Source organism: Bicyclus anynana, chromosome 11 (assembly GCF_947172395.1).
Source record: "Bicyclus anynana chromosome 11, ilBicAnyn1.1, whole genome shotgun sequence".
NCBI classification, from domain to species: domain Eukaryota; kingdom Metazoa; phylum Arthropoda; class Insecta; order Lepidoptera; family Nymphalidae; genus Bicyclus; species Bicyclus anynana.
In genome coordinates this window covers 1,298,012-1,315,381 of record NC_069093.1, presented here as the reverse complement: position 1 = coordinate 1,315,381, position 17,370 = coordinate 1,298,012, and the positions used below count along the sequence as shown (strand labels likewise).

General features: G+C 36.3%; 1 protein-coding gene across 2 annotated transcripts in view; it reads left to right on the top strand.

Annotated features, from left to right (window-relative positions):
* Positions 1-4,202: 4,202 nt before the first annotated feature.
* LOC112054188 (guanine nucleotide-binding protein subunit gamma-e) overlaps positions 4,203-17,370 on the top strand; it is a 28,618-nt gene continuing 15,450 nt past the window's right edge. Inside the window, exons 1-3 of one of the 2 annotated variants that reach the window (XM_052884198.1) lie at positions 4,247-4,344; positions 5,071-5,173; positions 10,076-10,142. The gene's annotated coding sequence lies outside the window, so the exon portion shown is untranslated. Of the gene's footprint in view, positions 4,345-5,070; positions 5,174-10,075; positions 10,143-17,370 lie in introns of both variants that reach the window. The other variant, XM_024093879.2, reaches the window with a different exon arrangement.

Genomic DNA, 17,370 nt, shown 5'->3' with positions numbered 1-17,370 from the left:
ACACAACACAGCACTTTTCTAGAGCGCCATTGAACTAGAGCATTCGCTAGGGTAGCGTATCGGCGCAGTCGCGTGTCTAGAAGTGGGCCGGGTGCCGTGTGGGCAAATTTATTCATTTCTGCACCTGTAAATACTCTATAGAAATGTTCACTTTGTATACGTGTATGCACCGACTATGGCGGATTGGGTGCGTTTCCATTACAAGACACAAAAGAGTGCTATATGTTCCATCAGTAACGTGTGCCAACCTCCAACTTCGAACTGAAGTTTCCAAAGAAACCGCTTCTTTTTGCTGTAGATATTTATTTATTTATTTAAACAGGCCAACAACATTTATGCACACAAAATAATTTACATAATATGATATAAAATAGATATACTGGAAATACAGATTTAAAACATAAACATCAATAACTGGCTTGTACAGTAGACACAGAAATACTTAGGATATAAGCAGAAAAAAAAAACACTATAAAACAATATAAACTACAACTAACACAAAAAATAAAACAAAATAAAGAAAGCAAAAATTAACAAATAAGAAAGAGCAAATTAATATTTAAAAAAAAGTAAAGTACCTACACTTAATCTTCAACTTCCCTGCGCAGGGAGTTTATGACGTTACGACGAAAGCAGATCGTTTTAGAATTAAAAAGGTTGAGTTCTTGATTATTTTGATGCAGAGAATTAAATAGGCTACAAATTCGATTAATGGAGGAATGGCTAGCAACTTTAGTACGGCAGTAAGGTGTAGAAAATACGTTGTACTTGCCTTGCCTACTCCCTTAACGTCCTACCGTTGTCGTCTTTGACAGCTAAGTACTCACTTGCCCCATGTTTTCCCTTCCAATATTAGTTTTGGAATTAAAAACTGGGATCCACTCTGCACGTGCTCAAAGAAAGCTCGTGCCAAGCTTTCATCGCGTTATGGTGGACATGAGTTCTCTGTATTGGCCTATGAATTTTGGCACTTTAGTGTTTGGTATGTTACTATTCCGTTCCGGGTATTTTTTAGCATTTTCCTATGAACCCAAATCTCGAAGGTTTGAAATACTTTACGAGTATTTAACATGTGTCAAACACTCGTCAAACGTGTATTCCCAAAGTCAAAGTCACAGATCAATTATTCATTATAAATAGTTATAATATGTTGTTTTTTACATTAATATATAAAAATAATACTTGTATGTGTCTTTCTATAGCATCATATCTTTTTTGGACGCGGTTTAGGTTTAGACGAAATCCGAGATGATTAATAAATGATTAAATCCAACGGCTGAATTGGTCTTAGTAGTTAGTTTATGCGACTTTGTGAGATCCTGAGTTCAAAGCTTGAGTTTATAAAATATTGTTAAAGTAAATAACATAAGAATGGAATGTTGAAGAAGCAAAGAAAGCTTGAAATTGGGAAATTAGTGATAATGACCAGCACCTTGGAAAGTACTTTAGCCATCGTTATATTTACACATAACATCCACGCGCCAACCAGAACCATGGTTGGTCGATGCTCTAAATATTCTCTCTTATGAGGAGAGCTGGCACTGGAATGGCTAATAAAAATTTACACTAGTTAGTCATCGAACCTCGGACCTTTCAGTTACAGCCGTCTAAATGCCATGTCGGGCGACAGTGGAACCGAGCGTCTGTTACCTTACTCATAGGCATTAAACGGTCAATATGCATTTATATGTAGACAGCTGTTTGTGTGCGGCGCTTGTTAGTGTGTAGAGCCCTTGTGTAGTTAGCTGGTCTGCGGTATGCCACAGTGAAACATCTAATCGATTTTTTAAAATAATTTTCTCACCTTTTTTTTAATGTAACGAAGTGTCGGAAAAAGTCAAGTGGGAGCTTTCATCGAAATAGCTAGGTACCCTGGAAATTAAAAAAAAACATGCATGGTGGACTATTTCTCTTTTGATGATTTACCAGCAGAACGCCACAGTTTCACCCGCTTAGTTCCCGTTCCCGTAGGGATACGAAGATAAAATTAAGCATATGTTACTTCCTGATTATGTGGCTTTCCACTGGTGAAAGAATTTTTCAAATCGGTCCAGTAGTTTTAGAGCATTTCAATGCAAACATATAATCTAAACTCTCCTGTTTATCTTATCTAATAATAGACTTGTCCTATCCTTATCCTGTGTAAAGTCCACAATGGTATATTACTAGTATATTTATCTTTTCACGAAAATTACTATTCCCATTTTATTTATCCCAAAAGATGACTGCATACCTAAAGTTTACATCGATTTTGTTACGGACAAAATCGCGTGCGTCCACTAGTTAAATTATAATTAAAAGTTACTCGCAAAACAGACTCCAGCAAAAAGGATTCCTTCAAACGAGCTGTCGGTTTAATAAACTTGAAAGTTTTATTCTTACTAAAATATTTACGTACAAATTGCGACGAGGGAGCGGTGCCATTAAATTTTCATATAAACATGAGAAACTCATTGCCTGAGTTGATTTAATATTAACTGTGAGACAACAGCACAGACTACTGAGATTTCATATTTATCTCTTGACTGAAGGAAAATATTTCTCTTTTTGAATAAAATTACATTTCATGTAAGAGCTTACTTGTACATTTTGACACACGGTAACACACAAAGGTTGTGTTCTTTTTATTATTATATACAAGTTAGCCTTTGACTACAATCTCATCTGATGGTAAGTGATGATGCAATTTAAGATGGAAACGGACTAATTTGTTGGGAGGTGGATTAAAATCTACACCCCTTTCGGTTTATACACGACATCGTAGCGGAACGCTAAATCTCTTGGCGGTAGGGTGGTGTAGCCAGGGCCGATGCCTCTCACCAGCCAGACCTGGATTGTTCCAGGCCCAGGTCAAGAAAAATTCAATCAGCCCAGCTGGGGATCGAACCCAAGACCTTCATCTTCAAATATCTATACTAATATTATAAAACTAAAGAGTTTGTTTGTTTGATTGAACGCTTTAATCTCAGGAACTACAGGTCCGTTTTTAAAAATTCTTTCTGTGTTAGATAGCCCATTTACCGTGAAAGACTATAGGCTATATATTATCCGTGTATTACTACGGGAACGGGTCCACGCGGGTAAAGTAAAAAAGCGCGGCGTCAGCTAGTATTGTATATATTAATGTCTCCGTACCTTAAATATAAGTAGCTAATGTTGTTCTAGGCTAAACTAGTTGTATACCAAAGTTTTAGCCGAGATTGCGATATATCACTACCTGAATGATATCCTAATTCATAAATAATTTGTATCAAATTAAATTAACTCGAATAACATATTATCAAATCTGAAACACCAAAATTGCTTAGGGGATTTTAATAATAATTAATTGGTGTAACGTAGTTACCGGTTAATGTATATTAAAGAACGAAAAATTAATTTTCATCCACTCCAAAAGCAATTAAATGAAGCACGAAATATATTTCCCTGTAAAAGTAATTATTTATTCCGAGTAGCACTCATTCGTAACGCTTCTCTACGCGCTTGAACTCATTGTTATAGTGGTCGAGAGATTTCTAAATTCTCTCACACTAAGTTTTAAACTATAATTAGCATATTTTAATTTTATTTCGGAACTGGACACAAAGTTGTGTGTAGTCATGTGTGAAAATTGGAATAGAACACACTTTTAAATTCGCAATGTATAATGCAACACACACATAAAGACACAAAGAGATTAAGATGGGTATTTTTGTAATAGTAAAAAAATAATAAAAAATATAGTGAAACGGAATGTTGCCAATTTAAAATTGTTTTTATTTTTTTAATGTCTACATCAACGAGGTGGCGGGCGCCTACTATTTTAAATGTATAAAAAATCATTAGAGTGCTTAATGAAAGTGACGAATCATCGAGCTTGTGTTAATTTACTTAATTTAACCCTAACTATGATTGTGCCATAAATGCTCCCAATTGCATATTTTTGTTGACTGACAAAATTCTTTTGTTGACTGTTACAATAAAGGCTTAAAAAATGGCGCTTGAAAGATCTCTTTGTAGAATTCAAAGTCAAAATTTTACCTAATATTATAATTAGTAGATAATCGTGTCTATACAATAAAGAATTTATCTATCTATCTATATCATGGTTTTTATCAGTCTTCCGATAAATTATTTTAATATGAATTAATATCGGGCAGAACTAAACGTGACCGGGATTAGCGGCATATTGCATATGCATATTGTATATTTTTTTTTATATTGCTTACAATTGCATAACGCCGTTTTTCAAATGGAGCGTGGACAGCGAAACCGTACTAGGTTCATATTACAGTACTAGTAGACAGCAGTAGCACTCAAGAACGCCAGTGGCTCAATTGCAATCACGTTACTTAATTAAAAAAGGTACACTAATTTTGACAGCTGTCACTTTTTACACGAAAAGTTTATACGCAATTTAAGTGCTAGTTTGTTTCGAGTGCGTGATATGCGTTTGTTGTGTAGTGTGATGATACTTTAACAATAACGGTATTAAATTTAAATAGAGAACTTAATTTGGCATTTATTCAAAATTGAATTTGAATTTCGAACGTGACACGTTTTATTTTTATTAGCTTTGGCTTTAATGTAGTCTTGGTTTATTGGTGTAGAGTGATTATTTACGCAGTATTGATTCAAAAAAGGAAAACTAATATTTGCAATTAGATAAATATTGTTTTTTTATCAAGATGCTTATCTGACTAAGATTAAAAAGTAAGGTTAGGTTTATAATTATCTTATCTAAAGATTAAATAGTTTAATACATCGGTAACAAATAATTTGAGCAAAAATATTCTAGCATTGTCGTTTTAAATTTCGAACGTTTTATTTTTTTAACAATCAATCGGTTTAGATTTTAAATTATAAACATTTATGTTCTAAGGTTGTTTTTTTTAGTATTTACGTATTTTCAACTGTAAATATACTGTTTTCAGTTGTAGCTAATTGTTAAAGTGTGTCTGTGTGTGTAGTGGCTTGGCTTTGCGGTAATACAATTAGGCTTAATTAAATTATTACTTTCGTGGCAATATCTTGACTTGTAAATGCTAATGTATTTTTTAACGTTTAGTACTCTTTTATTTTGAATTTTAGTGAAGTTTTGTAGTCGAAAATAGATTAGAAGTGACTTGAACGGAAGCTATTAAAGTGCGGCGTGCCTTTGAAGATTTTTAACTGAATCCGTGACTCTAGCAAGGTAAAATTTTCATTAGTTTATATTTAATGTGGGAGTATGTTCATTATTTTTTTTTAATGATTATGTTCTGACGACTCCTACTAGACCTTGTTTTTTTTGCGATGATTATTTGTCGCATTTGTTTTTCTGTGCTTAATATCTCCAAAATTAAATTTTAACAGAAAGAAGTTAATTTAAATTTTATTGTCATGCTTTCATATTCAACAATCCTAGTAATCAGAAAAATGGCTTAAGTTCTACATTTTCTCACATTTCCCTTTCATCGTCATCTGATTATGACGGTGGAAGGTTCTAGTGGTAATACTAAATCTATACTTATAATGAATCTGTAGAGAGATCAATTCTATACTTGAAATATATTTCCAAAATAACTATCAGGGAGTGATTATTGATCGATACTGATGCCAAAACTGCAATCAGTAAAATATTTGTCTGTCTGTATGTTCGTTATAGAAACAAAAAGTACTCAATTTTAACGAAACTTGGTATAATTTAATCTTCATACTCCTGAGCTGGTTATAGTATACTTTTCATCACGCTACGAGCAATAGGAGCAGAGCAGTGAAGGGAAGGAAATGTTGGGAAAACGAGAGGAGTTACTCTGCCTTCGGTTCCGGAGGCTATGGGTTCGAATCCGGTCCGGAGCATGCACCTCCAACTTTTCAGTTGTGTGCATTTTAAGAAATTAAATATCACGTGTCTCAATCGGCGAAGGAAAACATCGTGAGGAAACCTGCATACCAGAGAATTTTCTTAATTCTCTGCGTGTGTGAAGTCTTGGATAGAAGCAGGCGTTACTTTGCGGAAGTTCATCATGATTATATAATGATTTATTTATTTTGCTATCATCCGCGAAAATATTTATATTATAAATATTTTCGCGGATGATAGCAAAATAAATAAATCATTATATAATGTGTGAAGTCTGCCAATCCGCATTGGGTCAGCGTGGTGGACTATTGGCCTAACCCCTCTCATTCTGAGAGGAGACTCCAGCTCAGCACTGAGCCGAATATGGGTTGATAGTGATGATGATTCTGAATGGCAATTAGAAACTAAGCAAGTAAAACCGCGGATTTTTATTAGTAATTAAGTAACTATTGAAAAAGTTACATCCAAATCATCTCACCCCTTGCGGAAATCGTGAAACATACAGAATTTATAATACAAGAATCGCTCATTTTGTTAATTTAGATTAGATAAATATTAAGTTTAATTAATGTTTTTCTGAGCGATCCTAACAAAATTAATCTTTCGTCGGTCGTTTTAATTAAATTAACAAATTATCCAGCGCGAAAGTCCGCCATGTTTTATGTTTTCAATTAATTCTGTTCTCCATTAACATACCTTGACCCCCGAATGTTCCTAGGGGACCCTTTGGAATAGTTACACTTTCCCCATTTTAGTATTTAGGTATTTTTTTTAATATAACTTTGGTTGTTTACTAAGCTACTAAATGAAAATTAGACAATCAACCACCTTTCGCCTCAGTTTCGACGCGCTAGTGACATATCTACAGTTTAAAATCTTTGTCTTCAACTCCATAGTATTTTTATCAACCTATTAGTTTCAGTTTAGTAAGTAAATAAAAGCTTATTCTTCTTACAATGTGACTAAGAGATTTTGTATCACAAGCTAAGCCGGTTGACACAAGCTCTTGTTTATGCGTTTCATTTAAATTATTAATAATTTAAAAAAAAAAGAAAAAAAAAAACTAAATGGCAGCCAAATCAAAAGAGAATACTAGTATAATAAATGCAGTAGGATAACCTACCAATGTTAAATATTATACTATACATGTCTAAAAGCTGTACCGGTTTTCAAATTCTAAAATTTTCTCTGAAGATATTTAAATGCGATTTAGATGAGTTAAAATTGTCTTTTTCAGACAAAATTGATTCTCAAAATTGAAAGATTGATAGTAGGTACAGAATATTATGCAGAATAATGCAGTGGACTACAAGTTAGATTAAGACAACGGGAACGATGACTAGGTTAGAATATACATACAGTGTAAACTCTTTATAAAGACACTGAAAGAACTGTGCAGTTTATGGCGTTATATAGAGTCGACGTTATACGGAAAGAAGAAAAAATGTATGAGTAATGCTTTTTCGTCAATACACAGTGACTTTCTTTTACAAGCCATGTTTATTATGTGAAAGTTTGTGAGCAACTAAGAATATGATAACTTTTCCTTATTAGTCATGGTCAATAACAGTCATCCCCCTCCTAACAAGTTAATCCGCTTCCATCTGAAATTGCATCATCACTTATTAGGCGAGATTGTAGTCAAGGGCTAACCTTTAAAGATTAAAAAAAGAATTGTGCAAGCAAATACGATACAAAGCACTATCAAACAGAGATTAGTAAAACCAAGAGTAAGTACGAAACAACAAGAACATTGATCACTTTTCCCGTCAGCCATCATTACTACGAGTACCTACCTACTCGCTATAAATGTAATTACAAACAATAGCGTGATTAGCTCGAGTCATTATAACTTGCAGCAAAAACTTGCTCGCGCAATACAGCAGTGATTGCACTTATGCGTTATCTAATTACTTGAACATTAAAATGTAACTCACTCCTTTTTTTTATTCTTTACAAGTTAGCCCTTGACTACAATCTCAGTGATGGTAAGTGATGATGCAGTGTAAGATGGAAGCGGGCTAACTTGTTAGGAGGAGGATGAAAATCCACACCCTTTTCGGTTTCTACACGTCATCGTACCGGAATGCTAAATCGCTTGGCGGTACGTCTTTGCTGGTAGGGTGGTAACTAGCCACGGCCGAAGCCTCCCACCAGCCAGACTTGGACAAATATAAAAATCTCAGTCTGCCCAGCCGGGGATCTAACCCAGGACCTCCGTCTTGTAATTCCACCGCGCATACCACTGCGCCACGGAGGCCGTCAAAATCCACTCCACATCATCATCATCGATTTATTTCTAACTAACCGCCGAACTGCGGTTTCACCCACGTAGTTTCTGTCACTATTAATAACATGGCTTTATAGTGGTAAAAAAATTACAAAATCGATTCAGTAGAGAGAGAGAGAGAGAGAGAGATTACCCCTACAATACAAACTGTCATCATCATCATCATCATCATCATCATCATATCAGCCGATGGACGTCCACTGCAGGACATAGGCCTTTTGTAGGGACTTCCAAACATCACGATACTGAGCCAACTGCATCCAGCGAATCCCTGCGAATCGCTTGATGTCGTCAGTTCACCTGGTATGGGGTCGAACAACACTGCGTTTTCTAGTGCGGGGTCGCCATTCACACTTTGGGACCCCAACGTCCACTTCAGCAACTTGTTGAGCTATGTGTATACAAACTGTACTTCTATATAATATTAATATACATAGCACAGAGCTACTGGAGTACTTGGCTGTTTACCTGTGGCTAGCCTATGTAGCTTCGGATTATGAGGTTATAGGTTCGAGTCCTGAATCAGGCTATTAAATAGTTTTTCTTTCTTTTAAGAAATTTTCAGTGTTTGTTTTGCGGTCCGGAGTTAAGAAGTATGATTTACAATCTCATGCCTCAAAGGGCACGTTAAGCCATCGTCATTTTGATCGTGACAGTTAAAGAATTTTTCATTATCACCCAACACACAGAGCATCTTAGGTCTAAGAAGGGAGGAGGGGATTCCCTTTTGTACAAGAAGGAAGGCCTAGCCCTAGGCTATTATAATAGGCTAGTTATGATGATGATGATTTTATTATTAAATTTCTATGATCTTATCTGAAATTTTCAAAATCTAAATAAAATAATCTTGAATTTGAGCTTTTCAGTTCAAGTTTCAATAAAATTTACTTAGTGCACAAAATAGTTATAACTAAAGTTTCTACAAGTATTCAATCTTACTTGAATGCTAAAAGAAAGTAAAATGTCTATGGACTTTCGTAATAAGGTTTTAAGGCATTTTTGCGTGTTATCAGGTATCAAAGTTTACCGCATCGCTGGATAATTAAGTGAATCAGTATTAATACGTTTCCTTGAGTTAATGTGCTCGCTAAATCCGGTTAGCGAGGCCTAGTTACTGTTATAAAGTATTTGCTTGCTTCAATTTTATTACTTGGATAATGTGAAAGATATCAAATTGATTTTTTATTTAGGTCTTTTTACGTATAGTCACAAAATTGGGAAGATCTTCGTTCTTTTACGAATGGATTTTATATCAAAAAATAATATTTGTTACTTAGTATTATTAGTAGTAAACTTCAGAACGGTAGGCTCAGAGGGTAGGAACCCTGCGTTTTGCATCCACGGCTGTAGGTTCGATGCTCCCGATTAATGTATTAATTAAAATATTTGAATGATAAACATAACATTGGACGTGTTAGTTAATATATTATTTGGTATTATAAGGATTTATATACTTATGTATGTGTATATAATATTTTTATTCATCAACTGCCATAGTAAGTACCTACCTGTAACACTAACTAGACTTACATTGAGGCTAGATTTGTATCTATATATATATATCTATAGATTTGTATAATATAGTTTTTTGCATAGAATTAATAATATAGTACTTGTACCGACTCGTAGATCTCGTTTTTTATCGATTTTTTAAATTGACTCCAGTGTATTTCAAGCTCTAAGCCCCTCTCTTTAAATAGATAGGACTAGCCCAACTGTGGGCAATTAAAACTCGCTGCTGATATTGCAACGAATCTCAAAAGACTACACAATTTCGGAGTGACAGCAAAAACAGAGCTTCGCTCCAAATTGAATAATCCCCCCTTTTGTTGAAAAGAAAGTGTTTTGTTTTAATCTCATCGAAGTAAAAGGCTTATTTTAAACTTCGTGCTTACTCCGAGTTTCCAGTGCACTTCAGACAATGAGCTCAGCGAGTGCTTAATCGTATAAAATTGTTTCAGACATCGCGGCGGAGCGCTCCGGCAACTCGACGAGAAGCTTTGTTTTGAGAAAATAGGTGTGTTTAAGGTGGGTCCTTTATTTATGTAAAACAAATTTCACCTCTGTATACTAAACGTACTCGGTATAAAATACAGAATATATTACCTTACACTAAATAACAATAATTAATATATTTAGGAATATTATATATTTAAGAATTATCTCAATTCTCTGCGTGTGTGAAGTCTGCCAATCCGCATTGGGCCAGCGTGGTGGACTACTGCCCTAACCCCTCTTATTCTGAGAGGAGACTCGAGCTCAGCAGTGAGCCGAATATGGGTTGATGACGACGTAATATATTTAAACAATACACAGATCACTCATCAACAACCCATATCCAGCTCACTGTTGATTTCGTGTCTCTTCTCAGTATGAGAGGGGATAGGCTTTAGTCCACCACGCTGGGCAAATGCTGGACTTCACCACACGTAGATAATTAACAAAATTCTCAGGTATGCAGGTTTCCTCACGATGTTATTCCTTCACCGTTTGAGACACGTGATATTTAATTTCTGAAAATGCACATAACTGAAAAGTTAGAGGTGCATGCCCGGACTACCCCGATTCGAACCCACTCCCTCCGGATTCGGGGGCAGAGGTCATATCCATTGGGCTATCCGACTCCAAAAACTTTACATTATTTATAATATTAGTATAGTAGTATAAATTAGTTCAGATAAACGTAGGTATATACTTAACTAGCTGACGCCGCACGGTTTCACCCGCGTGATTCCCGTTCCCGTGGGAATACGGGGATAATATATAGCCTATAGCCTTCCTCGATAAATGGGCTATCTAACACTGAGAGAATTTTTTAAATCGGACCAGTAGTTCATGAGATTAGCGCGTTCAATCAAACAAACAAACTTTTCAGATTTATATATTAGTATAGAGAATAGAAGATAATAAGTTTCATCAAAATTTCCTCTCCGGAAGACTATGTCAGCTGACTTCAGCAAAGTTATAATAAACATTTACAGACGTTTGTCTCCCAAATAAACAATTTGAAAGCGAACGTACAAAGTGTAAGTTAGGCAATAAAACTCGTTGCGCTAAGAATAAACGCCATAAAACGACACATGAGCAGTTGAGCACCCAGATACAGACATCTTGAATCGACAAGCGACTTGCTGCTTGTACACAAACCTAAATACGAACATTTCTGTTTACTTTTTTCTAGTACGAAGTAAAAAATATCATATCAACTAGCGGACCCCCGCGACTTCGTTTGCGTGGTATTTAATTTCACAAATCCTTCGGGAACCATGGATTTTTCCGGCATAAAAAGTAGCCTATGTGTTTATTCAGACTATAATATATCTCAATACTAAATTTCAGCTAATTCGGTTCAGTAGTTGAGGTGTGAAAGAGTAACAAATATTCATATCATCAAATCGTCGGGCGAAACAAATGCCTGATTAAATAGTCTGGCTTATTTATTTTTGAAATATACAATTTTAAGGTAGGTATAAATTTAAGATTGCCCACCCGCCTAAAAACACGGTCTCTTTATTAAACTTCTGGAAATGTAATATTTTAAACTCTAAATCACCTTTGTGCGGTCTCAGAGACCGCAACGATTTTGTTAAATTAATTTTCGAAATTTACGCGGCGTTTTGCGGATCCCGTCTATGTACTATGTATCAACTCATCGAATTGTGATTTTATTAGAGGTCTCACTTGTAAAGAATTAAAAACAAAATGTAATGCACTTACGCTCGGCGATAATATACAGCGGACAGTAAAAATGTTTCGCCAGCGGTCTCTGAGTCCTCATTTAGGTGGTCGTGTGATTTTTTTTAATAATTTTAATTTGTTGATTTAGTGATTTAATTAATGAAAACGACCAAATATTGTCAAAAATTGTTGGAAAGAAGAGCTAAATAAAAATGATATGCAAACCAAAGCTTATTGTGATGTGGAACCTGATGTGATGATGATTTATAGTGTATGTTAAAAGTTGTGAAAAGGGTTGAATTGAATTTAATAGAACTTCTTGAACGGAATAAATTAAGATTCCTTGATTATTTTAGAATTTCTTGAACAGAATATTGAACCTACCTAACCTACCTAACCTACCCGAAATCTTGGACATTATCTCTAAGAAGCCTATAACAAATGAATCCTTCATAAAGGCAACATGTCTGACAAATGATGTGAACATTAGATGACAGCATAATTTGTCTCAGCGACTACCCCTACACGGGAGTATACGTAGACAAAGAAGCGAATAGACCGAGAAAACGTCTATCACGTCTCTAAAAGGAGAGCAACTTATGAGTGGACTCTGTATAGAAGTGAGACAAGACGATTCGATATTTTCAGTTAAGACGCGTTATGTCCACATAGATGGTCCAACCGAGAGTTCAAACCTCCGAAGCAGTGTAGATAATCACTAGACTAATAAGTCAGTTACTTGAAGTATAACTTTTGACTGGTGGGAGGCTTCGGCCGAGGCTAGTTACCGCCAAAGACGTACCGCTAAGCATTCTGGTTCGATGTCGTGTAGAAACCGAAAGGGGTGTGGATTTTCATCCAATTTCTAAAAGTTAGCCCGCTTCCATTTTGGATAGATTAGCTTTTTTTTATCCCGGAAAAATCCAAGGTCCTGCGGGATTTGTAAAATTCCAAATTTCCCTAGTTTTTGTTTGTAGAGTTCTATTGTTTGTCTGTGATATATAATTACCAAAATATTTAAGGAGATTAAATTAAAGATGCATTCCTCAGTGCCTGAAGACAAAAGTCTTCGAACAGTGCGTGTTGCCAGTGATGACCTATGGTTCCGAGACTTGGTCGCTAACTATGGGCCTCATAAGAAGGCTCAGAGTCACACAGCGGGCGATGGAACGAGCTATGTTAGGAGTATCTCTGCGTGATCGAATCAGAAATGAGGAGATCCGCAGAAGAACCAAAGTCACCGACATAGCTCAACGAGTTGCGAAGCTGAAGTGGCAATGGGCGGGGCACATAGTGCGAAGAGCCGATGGACGTTGGGGTCCCAAAGTGCTGGAATGGCGACCCCGCACTAGTAAGCGCAGTGTTGGCCGACCCCCCACCAGGATTCGCTGGATGCAGTTGGCTCAGTATCGTGATGTTTGGAAGTCCCTACAAAAGGCCTATGTCCTGCAGTGGACGTCCATCGGCTGATATGATGATGATGATGATGAAATTAAAGATGAGAAAAGGATTATAAAGAAAAAAAATTACTCGACCAGGTATTTGAACCCTGGACGTCTAAGCTAATAAAGCAAGCGATTGGCAACAGCGCCAGAAAGGTCTTAGATGCAATAAAAATGATTCAGTGCTTTCTAGGGTCAATTACTGGGCTTAATTTAATTATTCCACTGCGGGCTACTTCGGATACTTTGACCTGCACCAATTAACATTATAGTCGAAGAGCTAGTCCACATTTTTGGGCAAGTATTTGAGGCAACAACAATTGGGCCAGTGGTCAGCCTATGTGGTTTCAGAACATGAAGCTCTGTTGGGTTTAAATTCTAAAATCTTTTATATGAGATCATCATCATCATTAACAACCCATATTCTCTCTCTCCTCTCAACTCTCTCCTCAGACTCTCCTTTCAGAATAAGAGGGGTTAGGTCTAAGTCCACCAAGCTGATACGTGATATTTAATTTCTTAAAATGCACATAATTAAAAAGTTAGAGGTGCATGCCCCAGACCGGATTCGAACATACGCTTTGAAGACAGAGGTCATATCTACTGGGCTATCACGCTTTATGAGAGACCGAGATTTTATTCTAAGAAATTTTTAGCTGAAATTCTCAGCCCGGAGTTGGGAATTTGGTCGCGATACACCCTCTTACTTCGAAGAACGTTAACCATCCTGCAGGGTTAATGTGTAAACTCGGTGTACCAGTTACTACATCGATTTTATCGTATTTTCATCTAACATTGTGTTTTCAACGAAATGTCACATTCATCGTTATTTTACATTAGGTAACATAAGCAGGCAGATAGGAACATTATTATAACGAAAAACTGGTATTTACGTTATTTTGTTAAAATAATCATGTTAGATGATCGTACAAATAAAAGAACGTTACCACTTGATGTAAATCGGTGCAGTCAAGCTTATTTCGTTGAAATAACTATTTTAGATAATCACAAAAACGAAAATTCGATGGAAAACTATATAGTGGCTCATTGTTTCAATGGTATACACCAAGATACACAAGATCCATATAATTTTAGCCGTAAATCATAGCAAATTATGTTTATACAAAATAGAAAATTCCTTCTCCAGTAAGGATAGATTAATAATGAGTAGAGTATGTGGAGTATTATTGCATATACGAAGTGCTTACTTCTGGCGATTGTAACTGACTACTTACTTCTTAGTTCAGGGGCTCATATCTTCGGGTAACGAGGTTCAGGTTCGAGTCCTGGGTTGAGTTATAAAATATTGAACTTTTTCTTTCATTCTCAATAAACAAACATTCTCAATGGCCCGAAGCTATACCTAATAAGAATATCTCGCAAAAAAAAAAAACATTTTGTAACACAGAACTAGAACTTAATACCTCGTTCAGACTAATCACTGAACCATAAAGGCAGTTTTTTTACCATTTAGAAACTTTTGGTTTTGGTCGACCGTGAGAAACCATCAATTAAAAGCATGTTGAACTAAAGCATTGTTTTTTTTTTATTTCTATACAATCATGGGAGACATGCTGCTATATACAATAAGTAATCGTTTTAGAACTCTGTCGCTTTAAGCTAACGCATTAGATTTTAATAATTGCTATTACATCGTTAGTGTGACAAGGTTCTACAATATATTTTTTTCATACTGAATAGTCTAATGAACTTATTATCTAGTATGAATTAATCTTTCGTCTGAATTAAGCTAATTTACGGATTATATTACACTACTATGGCTTCCCTTGTAAAATTGATTTAATAGAATCATCAATACAAACATAAAATTAAAGTGTCTGTGATTTTAAAATGACTGTGTTACAGCACAGATTAATCAATAATATACAGATGGAGCGTACAGAACACGACGGTGTCGTAGCCGCTCCAAATACAAAATTCAAAAGTAATACATTCTCGCGTCAGTACGATACGAACCGTCGCATCAGTAATTTTCAATATTATTCAAGAAAAACGGCGTCTTATGTTTTTAAATATTTTAAAAACTGTTCACAAAAACTAAAGAAATAAGACGGTGTTTCTTTTTTATTGGTATTTATTGATTATTGTATTAATTTACGTAATTGTTGTTGCCGTGATAGCCCAGTGGATATGACCTCTGCCTCCGATTTCGGAGGGTGTAAGTTCGAATCCGGTTCGGGATGATATTTGGGATACCTCCAACTTTTCAGTTGAGTGCATTTTAAGAAATTAAATATCACATGTCTCAAACGGTGAAGGAAAAACATCGTGAGGAAACCTGCATACCAGAGAATTTTCTTATTTCTCTACGTGTGTGAAGTCTGCCAATCCAGCATTGGGCCAGCGTGGTGGACGATTGGCCTCATTATAAGAGGAGTCCCGAGCTCAGCAGTGAGCTGAATGGTTTGATAAAGATGTGTTGTGCTAACAAATAACTTTTTTTTTTATTCTTTACAAGTTTGACTACAATCTCACCTGATGGTAAGTGATGATGCAATCAAAGATGGAAGCGGGCTAACTTGTTAGGAGGAGGATGAAAATCTCACCCCTTTCAGTTTCTACACGACATCGTATCGGAACGCTAAATTGTTAGGTAGGGTGGTAACTAGCCACGGCTGAAGCCTCCCACCAGCCAGACCTGTACCAATTAAGAGAATCTCAATCTGCCCAGCCGGGTATCGAACCCAGGATCCACCGCGCATACCACTGCGCCACGGAGGCCGTCAAGATTCACTTATTTCTATTCTATTCTATTTCTAACCACAACAGGGACACTGAAGTGCTAACAGGAATGCTAGAATTAATTACAGCGACAATTGTTCCAATTTCGTTGATTGTTGTGTACAAGCCGTGCGAGCTGAGTGTTCCGTACAACCGGGTAGTCCCTTAACTAAGTATATTAAATTAGCAGATGCCCCGCGGTTTCACCCGCGTACTCATAGTTCCCGTTCTCTTCGGAATAAAATATAGCCAATAACGTAAAATATTTTTTTTAAATCGGTGCGGTAGATCCAGAGATTACCCCCTACAACCTCACAAACTTTCATTATCATATTCGGCTCACTGTTGAGCTCGAGTCAGAGGTTAGGCTAATAGTCCACCAATGCGGATTGGCAGACTTCACACACGCAGAGAATTAAGAAAATTCTCTGGGATGCAGGTTTCCTCACGATGTTTTTCCTTCACCGTTAGAGACACGTGATATTCAATTTCTTAAAATGCACACAACTGAAAAGTTAGAGGCCCCGGACCGGATTCGAACCCATACCCTCCGGAATTGCGGCAGAGGTCATATCCCCTGGGCTATCACGGCTTTCCTTTCTTCCTTTCTCAGAGGAGACTCGAGCTCAGCAGTGAGCCGAATATGGGTTGATAACAAACTATATATTTATATAGTACGGTTGGCTACATACAGCGTAGTATGGGTAGAATGATGATAGCTAGCGGTTAACAGGAAACTGCTGGTTCCTTTATTAGGATGTTTTGTCCTTCCAACAGTGGATATCCATCATCTATCGACTGATAATGATCAAAACATGATGATGATGATGACATAGAAATATACACTCGAAAGACATACTCCTTCTTGCGTAGTCGGGTAAACTAAATGTCTCTTACAAACCGCACGCAGAAAGACAATGGGAAAAAATATTAAACGTATGAATCGAGTTCACGTCTTCGCATTGGATGCATATTCAGAGTGCTGACACACTTGGCTAACAACAGACTGTTATTTATTTGGGGTTGTTATGCGAAACTCACCCTTAAAATGCACCCCGTAACAGCCATAAAGGCTTAGTCGATTTTGACAGATGGCCCTCTTTTGGCTCCCGCAAGAGATGAAGAATAATGGGATACAAAACACAGCCGACTACTGGGCATTACGTCTAATTCATTAATTTTACACACATCAATACAAACAAAAATTAATCTTATTTATAAATAAAATAAAGTCCAAATTCAAATGTGCAGCGGTTTAACTAAATTTGCGCAAGCTATCGTTGTGTGGGTAGAGGGGTTGTCATAGAAACTGTAACACCATGCGCGCGCATTGAGCGCTCACTCACACACCCTTAATTTCTCCCCTTACACCAAATGAGACAGCTTACGTACAT